Here is a 12,427-nt window from a genome sequence, read left to right on the forward strand (position 1 = left end):
TCCAGTGGTCATGTATGGATGTGAGAGTTGGACTGTGAAGAAAGCTGAGCACCAAAGAATTGATGCCTTTGAAATGTGGTGTTGGAGAAGACCCTTGAGAGTCCCTTGGAATGCAAGGAGATCCAACCAGTGCATTCTAAAGGAGATCAGTCCTGGGTGTTCATTGAAAGGACTGATGTTGAAGCTGAAACTCCAATACTTTAGCCACCTGATGCAAAGAGCTGACTCATTTGAAAAGACCTTGATGCTGGGAAAGATTGAGGGCAGGAGGAGAGGGGGACAATGGAGGATGAGATGGTTGGATGGCATCACCAACACAATAGACGTGGGTTTGGGTGGAGTTGGTGATGGATAGGGAGGCCTGGCATGCTGTGGTTCATGGGGTCACAAAGTGTGGGACACAACTGAGTGACTGAACTGAACTGAACTGCTCCTTGGAAGAAGAGCTATGACCAACCTAGACAGCATATTAAAAGACACATTACTTTGATAACAAAGGTCAGTCTAGTCAAAGCTATGGTTTTTCCAATAGTCATGTATGGATGTGAGAAAAAGCAATAAAGTGATAGCTTTTATATACATATAACTGGGCTTCCCTTGTAGCTGAGTTGGTAAAGAATCTGCCTACCATATAGGAGACCTAGGTTCAATTCCTGGGTCGGGAAAATCTCCTGGAGAAGGAAATGGCAACCCACTCCAGTATTCTTGCCTGGAGAATCCTATGGACAGAGGAGCCTGGCAGGCTATATAGTCCATGGGGTTGCAAGAGTCAGACATGACTTAGCGACTAAACCACCACCAAAGAAATCTGAGCGCTGAAGAATTGATGCTTTTGAACTGTGGTGTTAGAGAAGACTCTTGAGAGTCATTTGGACTGCAAGGAGGTCAAACCAGTCAATCCTAAAGGAAATCAGTCCTGAATATTCACTGGAAGGACTGATGCTGAAGCTGAAACTCCAGTACTTTGGCCACCTGATGCGAAAAACTGACTCACTGGAAAAGACCCTGATGCTGAGAAAGATTGAAGGCAGGAGAAGGGGATGACACAGGATGAGATAGTTGGATGGCGTCACCGACTCAATGGACATGAGTTTGAGCAAGCTCCAGGAGTTATTGATAGACAGGGAAGCCTGGCATGCTGCAATCCATGGGGTTGCAAAGAATCAGACACGACTAAGTGACTGAACAAACAAGAACTCTCGGAGGAACACTGCCCCAAAGAGGAGCTACCCCAGTAAACTTTCTGAAGGAAATAACCTGACATTAAGCTGAAATTTGAAAGATAGGAGAACTAGCCAGAAAAAAATAAAAACAGAGAGGCGATTACTTTTCTAAGCAAAGAATATAGCGATATGTGGAAGGCCTGAGGCAGAGAGCAAGAATCTAGAACCATTAAGAACAGATTCAGTTAGACCTGAGAGGGGAGTAGTACATGGGGAGTGACAATCGATGACTTCAGTCAATAAGGTAAGTATAGATCCTGAAGGGGCCTTTTGGACTTTATCCTAATAGCAATAGGGAGTTATGAGAGTTTTAAGCAACAGAAATGTATTACACTGATGTTTCTAAGAGCACTAGGTTAAGTTTTGACGAGGGCTAGATGAGATCGGATGAGATGATTTGTGGAAATAAAAAATGAGAAGAGGGCCCAAGACATGGCAAACATCAGACGTAAAATGGTTAGTGGAAGAGGAAACTACAGAGCAGAGAAGTAAGAAATCTTTAAGAAGTAATTTATGAGTGACTTCACGTGTGGCCCGGAGGTCAAGGAAAACAAAGGCTTTAAGTTTTTCATTAGATTTACCAATGAAGTGGTAAAATGAGGAAGCCAATTAACATTAGTATCCAAATACTTTCTCAGACAGCTGATAATATAGGAGCATTTTTGGTCTCATTTTATACTCCTTTAAATAAAAGCAGGCATCCCAGTTTCAGATGGCTCAACCTGACCTTCATTTTTAGGCCCTTTTAAAATAAAGGATGACTGCCCCCAATAAGTAGGGTTTTCCAGGTGGCACTGATGGTAAAGAACCTGACTGCCAGTGTAAGAGACATAGGAGACAGATTCAGTCCCTGGGTCAGGAAGATCCCTTAGAGGAGGCCACTCCAGTGTTCTTGCCTGGAGAATCCCTTGGACAGGGGAGCTAGGTGGATGACAGTCCATGGGGTCGCAAAGAGTCGGACACAACTGAAGCAACCAAACACGCATGCACGCCCCCAATAAGCAGCTAAAATCTGTTTACTGCCACAGCCTTCAGTGATACCAACTCATACTGAGCCATTCAATTAGTAACAAAGTCATTGAGGTTTCTCTGACAGACAAGATTGAAGGCTTAAAGTTTTGACATGAAAGAGTAAGGAGTCAATGAAGTCACCATGAAAACAAACTCACAGTTTTCATTCTAAGATGTGAATACTATTATCCATATTTAATTTGACATTGGTGATCGAATCAATTGAGTCATCTTGGTGTGATGGGAAATGTCTAGCTAACAACAAAGAGAATTGTCAGAAAAAAAAACTTGTCAGTCCTAACTTCACTGGACTCAGTATTTCAGCTCTGATGCCTTGGTTGCAAGTAGCAACAAAAGCAAACAAAAACAGTTGCTTGAACAGAGAGTTTGTTGGTTCACCTAACTTTAGAGTCCAAAATCATACTTGGCTTAGGCATAGTTGTATTAAGCTTCTGGTAATGGTTCCCAAGCTCTGCCCTCCACATGCTGACCTAAATCTCAAGCTGGATACCTCCCAAATGGCTGCACACCACACCATCTAGTCACTGGAAAGAGCTGCTCACGGCTGTCACAATAAGGTTCTGTCTTCCCTCTGACTGGCTAACTAGGGTCATGAAGAGCTACCCTTGGGATTATTATTGGTTTAGACCAATTAAGTTTATTTATATATGACTATTTATATACATAATTTATATGATTATTTATAGTGACTGGTTTAGACTAATTAAGGGCAACCCCTGCAGCTGGAAGTGGGGTCAGTGATACAGCAAATTCATGACTACTACACACTGAGGCTAAACTGATACCCCAGAGACAACAAACGATGTCCCCTCTGCTTTATAGTCCAGTCCACGCGAAAATAGCCCCAGAAAAGAGTATTTGCATTTTATTGTAAATGCAGTTACTTTATTAAAAAGCAAGAACCTTTATTAATATTTCTGAAGTATATTTTTAAAATTTTAATGTATTGTCATGAACATTTTTGGTATAAGTGATCCAACTCATAATATTGAGATTTTAGGAAATTAAGGCTCAATTTGCAGCCATCGTTATTCAGAAACTAAGTCATGAATTGGCATCGCCTTTTCCTACAGATTATTATCTTACAGCCTTGAGCTATTCAGGAGTTAAAAAGGCCATTTTCTAAGTGAAGTCTGGTTTTTGTTCAGCTTCAAGTTTTTTCACAGATAATTTCTCAAGCTCTTTGGTGATTACAGGGAATGTCAATCATCATCAAAAATTTAATCCCAGCATCCAAGTAATAAAGCCAGAGCCAGAAGCACAGGCTGGAGCAGAGATGGAGAAAGAAATCAATGGTTATGCACTGGGAATTGGGACCCATGAAGGGACAGCGAGATTCCAGAACTAAGGCTGCTCCAAATTTTCCAGATTGTTTTAATATCTCAAGGTTCTAGTTCCAAACAATTCATCTCAAGGTCCCAGCTCCAAACAGTTTGACAACATTAACTTCTATATATATTGTTGAGACCTTATGCATTTAGTATCATTTTAGGTTACACTGTCCAGTTATAGGACTTCAATCTACACATTTTATTTAAATCAATTAACAATAAGACACCACACAAGTTATTCTGAAATTAACTGTACTGCCAAGAACAAACAGCCAACGGGGCAGAGAAACCATTTGCGCTCTGCTGTTTCTGAATTTGGAAAATCAGCCCTGAAACCAAACATCATGTGCTCCATCTGAGGGATCAAGTCTGAAGACTCTTGTTACAAATTAGTATGACTACCTGGTATTCAGGGTTTTGAAAAATCACTGCATCACACAATAGAATAATAAACTGCCCTATAGTGCAGCCACTTGAAAATAAACACTGAAGAGCAGGAGCGTAAGTAACCTTACAGTGAGTCAGAGGGACTGTTTGGGTGTTGGAGAGCTGCATATTGCAGAGGTTTCAGAGTTTCCAAAAACCGTTCTGTGAGTGATGAGGTACAGATGCATAAGTCATGCATGCAGAGAAGAGTTCATTTATATTGCTAAGTCTGCACTGTATCCACATGCAGCTGACTAAAATGAACGGAACACAGACTGTTGAGTTTCCAAAGTTTCTTTCTAAATTTCTGGATTGTTTTAACTATAAACTCCAAAGAGAGGCACATGGGTGAGCAATGTGGTTTTTTGTTTTTTGAAGATATAAAAATATACTACACCGAATGATGGCTCTTGGTGTTGCTCATCTGTTTGATATAAAGATTGATTATATTAAATTATGATAGGGTAATTATTTCACTTGTTTAATAATTGATGTCTATATCAGTACATTTGAAAATTAAATATCGAGTTGTATGTTCTCTCATTCTAGCCTATCTTTAATACAAGTTTTAGCAGCAGATAAATTTACCTCCTTAGAGTCAAATGCTAGTTTAAGGACTTCAAGTAATCAATCTGTTCTGAAGTAATCAGTTTGTAAGTTTCTAAAAATTTCTAACCCTTCTATCCAAATATTACTGGAAGAAATGCCATTTATCTTTATAAAGTTATGATCTACTTATTTTAGAAAACTAGTAACACAAAAATCAGGTCAACTGTAACCAGACTGGTGTATTTAAACTTTTGATCTCAGAAATCAGAATATTACAAAAATAAAATAAGGAACTCTGTCATTTCAGGTCAAATTTGGGAGGAAACAGCTAAAATCATAGCTTGATAACTAACACCAATGATTAATTGCTTTTTCAACATGTGGATTATCTTGGTGCCAAAAATTATGGAACAATTGCCTAACAAATTGGAGAGTCCCTGATGTCAGTACTCATATTTTCTTTGGAATATACTACGCAATTATGCTAAACTTTCTAATGACTGAGTAAAATGGTATTGTGCCTTGGGGCACATTTTGATGAACTGCAGTTGCACTTTTCATAACCTAAGAGGAATATGCATAAAGCAATATATTTTTAAGAATAGAGCTTTGTGACCTTTATGTTAGGTTATAAGGGGGTTATAAATATGAATATGTTTACCATTACAAAACATAACTTTAAACTACTTTCCTTCCTGAAAATTTAAGTTTGTATAAGTACATCTCTAAAGAAATGTTTTATTTAAATGATTCATTTTTGTTCCTAGAATTTTCACTTTATACTCCACGCTCAACATATTATTTAAATAAACTTCAATTTATTATTTATATTATCGATGATACTAAATAAGTCCTTTAAAATATGTATGTGTTTAGCTTTAAATCTTCAACTCCTATGTAATCCTATCATTTCTTGCATGTGTTTCTAGTATACTTGAAGATATTAAGATTCTGGGCTTAAATAAAATAACACAAATTAGACTAAATAAAAAATTAATTTATGGTCTTATATGAGAGGGCAAACCATGTTGAATAATTACAACCATCTGAAAAGTTCTATACGTTCAGAGAAGTTAACTTGATATGCTCCCAATGTAAGAGCTACACACAAACATCACTTTCCAAAGGAGATTATTTTTTAAGTTTCTAACTAGTCTTAATAGTCAAGGTAAAACAACACATTACCTAAAACTAAGGAACTATGGACTGTTGAAATAGTAATTCATTTAGACAGACATCAATACTATGAATTTCTAGTTATCTCAAGATCTAAAAATAGTTTATTAACAAGTGCTTTAAGCTATTATGGGAAATAGTATGGAGATTTCTCAAAAAACCTAAAAACAGAACTACCATATGACCCAGCAATCCCCTCCTGGGTATATATCTGAAAAAAACAAAAACACTAATTGCACCCCAATGATTATCATAGCATTATTTACATTGTCTAGATATAGAAGCAACCTATGTGTCCATCAATAGATGGATGGATAAAGAAGTGGTGTATGTGTGTATGTATATATTATATATATAAATATATATATATATATATATACATATTTGCAACAACATGGATGCACTTGAAGGGTATTAGGCTAAATGAAATGTCAGAGAAAGACAAGTACTGTATGAAACCAGGATGATACTATATGATATCACTTATATGTGAAATCTAAAAATTATAACAAACTAGTTACTAAAACAAAAAGCAGACTCACAGATATAGAAAAGCAGTGGGGAGTGGAAAGGGTTAGGACTACTATTTATAAAATAAGCTACAGGATATATTGTACAACACAGGGAATATAGCCAATATTTTGATACCTATAAATGGAGTATAACCATTAAAAATTGTTATATTATATACCTATAACTATTATAATATTGTATATTGGGACTTCCCTAGTGGTCCAGTGGCAAGACTCATGCACCAAATGTAGGAGGCCTGTGTTTACCCCTGGTCAAGGAACCAGATCCCACATGCTGCAATTAAAGATTCCACTTGCCACAATGAAGACAGAAGATGCCACATGCAGCAACTAAGACCCACACAGCCAAATAAATAAAAATGCTATACAGCAACTATAACTCAGTTTTAAAAATGCTTTATTTCAGTAAAGAAAAAATTGAAACAAAAGTTCTATTAAATTTGGGATTTGGGAGCACAAGTTGAAATTACACTTTCTAATTCTCAGGCTCCTGCTAAAACATCTTTGATAATACTATATTCATTACCTTAATATCACACTATAAGAACATTACATGTAGTTGGTAAGTATCTGTTCAATCAAGAAATAAAAGCAATGGACATTTCAGTTTACTTTTAAGAAACATTAACAATATATGTATTTAGGATGACAAAATTAAATATGTATGCCTTTTTATGGGAAGCTGACTTCTTTCACTGTTAAGATTATGATAAAATGAAAATCTTTTCCCAAACTTCTTAGCAGATTTAAAACGAGTGAAAAGAAGCTTTTTAAAATTTTTCAATAAAGGATCACTACTGCAGAAATATGCAAATAGAAATGCACACAAGTAAAAAAAAAAAATTGACAACAAAAAAAGCACCAGTCATTTTCAAAACAAACAAGAAGGATGAAACCCTTTTCAAACATGTAAAGAATCTGCCTGCCAATGCAGGAGACATAAGAGATGCGTGTTCCATCTCTGGGTCAGGACCAGCCCCTGGAGAAGGGAATGGCTACATATTCCAGTATTCTTGCCTGGAAAATTTCATGGACAGAGGAGCCTTGTGAGCTATAGTCCATGGGGCCGCAAAGAGTCAAACATGACCGAGCACACACACAGACACACACAACCAAAAAAGCAGACAGGAGCCAAAAACAAAACAATTAAATACAAATATACAAGACATTTTCAATGATATTCACAAACTGTTTTGAAAGAGAAAGACACAGGACTACAGTGTATTACATTGCTTAGTTTTGCTCTTAGCCTCAATCCATCATCAACTAATTAAACTTTTGCTGAACTTATTATTGGCCTGATAAACTTAAGCAGTGTCTTGGATCTCTATTAGAAGACAGAGGTTCCCCACCCGTGGTTCAAGAGACAAATTTTTTTTTTTAATTCCTAAAACATAAGCAATGAACTGTTCCTGAAACCTAAACTTTTTCCAAAATTATATGTCCTTTTCTTGCAAATGCTTCCTGAAAGACTCAAACTAAAGTGTTAGGCTCTACTAACATTAGATGTTTCAGGAATCTTCATTCCTGAATAAAACATAATAAAACATTGCTTCAATTAGAACATCTGTGGCAACGTTAACAAAAATACTTTCCAGAAAACATTTTTACTCTAAAATATATTAACTAAAATATATTTAGATATAAATGTGATATAACTTTAAAAATATAACTTGAGAAACTTTAGTGTACTAACATTAAAAGAACTTTTTAAAAATTAATAGAACTTGTCCAAGTCCTTTCCAGTCCATTCTTAGGTACTGATGAAAGCATAGTTAGACTGCTGGATTTAAAGTCGTTTCTGAGGTTAAGCTGACTTGATGTGCTGACTCTACATGGTGGTATTAACAATATATGAGAGTCCTGCAGATGGCTCTCAGGCTCTTCTTTGGGTAGCAGGGTCAACTGTGGGCAAGACAGAAACTAGAGGAGGCAGAGTGGATATGTGCAGGATACAAATGAGTTCAATTCTTGACAGGTTCAGGGGTTTTTTTGGCCTCTAGGACATTCATATTTATGTGGAATGAGTGTCAGGCAGCTGATTGGATGCATAGGTCTGGAACTCAAAAGAAATACCTTGGTTCGTTTTATTTAGAATTTATATAATCATCAACCAGCCACCTGGGAACTTGTTGGATTAAAAAATTAGTGATTCAACCATTTTAAACTGTTTTAATATTAGCTGTCTCAAAGAGATTTTCTATTCTACAAAGAGCAGAATCCAATATGAACATTCAGAATACAATGTTATCATTCTTAAAAACCTTGATTACTAAAAAAAAAAAAAAAGAAGAAGAAAAATTAAACAGTCATAATCCCACCACCAAAAAATAACCACAATTAAATATTTTGGGATATAAATATAAGAATATATCTGTATCTAATTCTATACATGTATAGACACAGATGGGCTTCCCTGGTGGCTCAGTGATAAAACTTGCCAATGCAGGAGACACGAGTTTGATTCCTGGGTTGGGAAGATCCCCTGGAGCATGAAACGGCAGCCCACTTCAGCATTCTTGCCTGGAGAATCCCATGGACAGAGAAGCCTGGTGGGCTACAATCCACAGGGTCAAAAAGAATCGGACACAACTTAGCAACTAAAAAACAATACAGACACAGACATAGATATATTTCCTTTCAGACATTTAAATATATATATATAATATTTCTACAATTGAGTTCATACTCCTTTTACAATGACATATGAAACTGCTATAATACAAAGATTAACAGAGCGACTGGTTTTCAGTGAGGCATTGCTAAACATGTTTCTCATAAAATAATGTTAGCAAATTCAATGAGGGCTACACAGAGGAATAGGATGGCCCTGCATATACTGCCAGATCTATTGTTCCCAAATGACCTTTAAAATCAATAAGAACAACCTTGGTTTGTACTGTAGTGTTATAGCCATATTGTTCTGATCATTCTTCTACTTCATCATATCCTTCTGTAGCTGTTCATTCACTTAGATACCCTCCTTCTACAATTCTTTCCATAGCATCTGAATCTAATTTACTGGTTTTTGAATCGCTGATTATTTGTTCTTCTCAGAACAGCTTTTACCTCTGACAAATCTTTCTCTGATAACTAGCTTTGCTTCCCTTTTCCATTCAAACTAGTTGGCTTAGTTATTAACTTGTTTATCCCTTCTTTCCTCCCTCACCACAAGTTATGACTCCATGGTTTCAATGATTAGCTCTATTCTGGAAACTACTGACCCTCTCACCTCACATTTAACATGTATAAACGAAATTCATCCACTTCTGCCCAAATTACTTGTCACCCTCTCCATTACTGTTCCTTTATCCTAACTAACATCCAGGAATTATCTTCAACTTCTCCCTCCCCTTATCCTATCCAATCTCTCTTTATTAAATCATGCTTCAAGATGCCTCCTAAATTTGTTCGTTCCATGTCACTTTCTTTGCCTTAACCCTAATCCAGACCAACACTACTTCACAACTGGACAATAGCAACAATGTCCTGAATGGGGTTCGGACATCTGTCCCTATCCCCCGTCCCTCTTTCTAGGCTACTCTTACTGAGACAGTCAGTGAAACATAAGGAGGGGAAACCTTTGCTTGAAATTAGGAGCTCAAGGCTAAATTCTCTCTCTGCCACCTCAGGTAACACCTTCAGCATATTTCTTTCCTCTCTCTAGGTCTGAGAATTTCCTTATCTGCAAAATGGTAAGTTGGACGGTCCACATGGGCTCCAAGCCACCTGGTAATTCTAACAATCTTGTACTCTGACACTTCTTTGTTCAAGGAACAGCAATGACTTTTCCACTGTACTCCCACCCTAAAAATCAGAACTATTACAGTTTTCCAGCTCACAGAGTCCCTTAATGCAAATTGCTCACTTTACCAAATCCCTAATGAGCCCCCTTTCCAGGAAACTGCCTGCAAAGCGGAGACATGTGAGCAAAGCAGAGACATTACTTTGCCAACAAAGGTCCGTCTAGTCAAAGCTATGGTTTTTCCAGTAGTCATGTATGGATGTGAGAGTTGGACTATAAAGAAAGCTGAGCACCAAAGAACTGATGCTTTTGAACTGTGGTGTTGGAGAAGACTCTTGAGAGTCCCATGGACTGAAAGGAGATCAAACCAGTCAATCCTCAAGGAAATCAGTTCTGAATATTCATTGGAAGGACTGATGCAGAAGACAAAACTCCAATGCTTTGGCCACCTGATGAGAAGAACTGACTCATTGGAAAAGACCGTGATGCTGGGAAAGATTGAGGGCAGGAGGAGAAGGGGACCACAGAGGGTGAGATGGTTGGATAGCATCACCAACCTGATGGACATGAGCAAGCTCCAGGAGTTGGTGATGGACAAGAAAGCCTGGCTTGCTGCAGTCCATGTGGTTGCACAGTCGGACACTACTGAGCAAGTGAACTGAATGAGCCCTAGTCTTTCCATTGTCAATGTCAGTTTCTTGTTCTATTTTTCTTCTTCTCCTTCATTTGTACATTATGTATTTTCTAAATACCTGGGCGTGACTGTTAAGGTACAAGACATTTTGCCAGGTCCTGGGAATAGCAAGGTAAAAAACATAATCTTTACCCCCAAAGAATTTACTATCTTATTGGAGATATGGGTAACAAACATATTGTAGTGTGTTTGTACTATACTAAAGAAGTTACCACATCCCAGTTGGTCGGGGGTGGGGGACGGATAAAAGTATCACTTAACAAGACTGAGAATCTATGAAGGCGTCAGGAAAAAAAAAAAAAAAGTGCTAATTCCAAGCTGATTCCTTGAATCTCAAAAGGCAAAATAAGAATTAAGGAGGAAGGGATAAACTTTTTTTTAGAACAGGGCATACAGGGCCAAATGCCAAACCGTAAATACTGAAGAGAGCAAGAGGCAAGCAGTGAAACTGGTCATTATAAACGGACTGGACAGTCACCCTAAAGAGTTTAGATTTTATCAGAGGAAAGGTGAAGTATGGGCTATACTTTCAGACAATTCCGTTCCTGCCCTATTATTGGGGAAACGTGGTAACAGCACTGAAACGTTCAAAGCTGATGGCAAGGAGAATCCAGTAGGGGGAAATGGTGACCTGCCAAAAACTGTTCTGGTCCACGAAAACAGTAATGTGACCGATGCTTTAAGGCCTCATTCCGCCAACCGACCTCCAGTCGGACTCTGCCTCGCGGATACCCATCAACCCCCGGCTGCTATGTCACAGAGGAGGGAGGTCGGCGCATAGCCACAGAGGAGCGCGCTTCCAGAGACCGCGCGACATTTCCCGTGAGCAGCGGCCGACCAGGAGCGTCTGTCTGGTTGCTCAGCAACCGCACCAGGGAGGAGGCTGGCACCCGCGATATTTACCAAACCTGAGTTACCGACCTGGCGCGTCCCACGAACGGTGAGATGCCTTCTGGGGCGAAGTGTGGGAACTGAGGAGGCCCTAGAGCCATGTTTCTCAAACTTGCCTGCCTGTGAGACATTCCTGGAGCACTTGTTAAAATGCGGGTTCCTAACCCTTTTCTCCAAATATCTAGAATTTCCAGAAAAAAAGTCTTAAAGTCTGTATTTCAAGCCGAGGGCTAGAATCAGGCAAGGTTGGGAAACAGCTCTAGGACAGGGAGACAAGGGTGGAGGGGTAGCTGCGAAGCTGAGGGAGCGGGATCTGTGGGTTTGAAAAAGGAAAAGCCTCATACCTGTAGACTGCCAGGTATGAGGCTTTCCCTTCAGAGTGGCTTCACTTTCACTTTTCACTTTCATGCATTGGAGAAGAAAATGGCAACCACTCCAGTGTTCTTGCCAGGAGAACCCCAGGGACGGCAGAGCCTGGTGGGCTGCCGTCTATGGGGTCGCACAGAGTCAGACACGACTGAAGTGACTTAGCAGCAGCAGCAAGGGAAATATACAAACTGAATTCAGAACGATCCCCTGCATCTGGCCTAGCCTGCTGGAGCCCAAAACGATAAAAGTCAAGGGGTCTACTAAAGTGGATTCCCCAAGCACTTGTAATAGAGCAGGCCTAATCTAATGTCCCTGGTGGCTCAGATGGAAAAAGCATTTACCTTCAATGCAAGAGACCAGGGTTCAGTCCCTGGGTTGGGAAGATCCCCTTGAGAAGGAAATGACAACCGACTCCAGTACTCTGGCCTGGAAAACTCCATGGACGGAGGAGCCTGGTA

The 12,427-nt window shown here is 38.8% G+C and overlaps 1 protein-coding gene across 1 annotated transcript in view; it reads left to right on the forward strand.

Moving 5' to 3' along the window:
• PPP1R42 (protein phosphatase 1 regulatory subunit 42) overlaps positions 11,522-12,427 on the forward strand; it is a 45,747-nt gene continuing 44,841 nt past the window's right edge. The window contains exon 1 of the mRNA XM_005689037.3: positions 11,522-11,649. The gene's annotated coding sequence lies outside the window, so the exon portion shown is untranslated. The remainder of the gene's footprint in view (positions 11,650-12,427) is intronic.

This window comes from Capra hircus, chromosome 14 (genome assembly GCF_001704415.2).
Source record: "Capra hircus breed San Clemente chromosome 14, ASM170441v1, whole genome shotgun sequence".
Lineage (NCBI taxonomy): Eukaryota > Metazoa > Chordata > Mammalia > Artiodactyla > Bovidae > Capra > Capra hircus.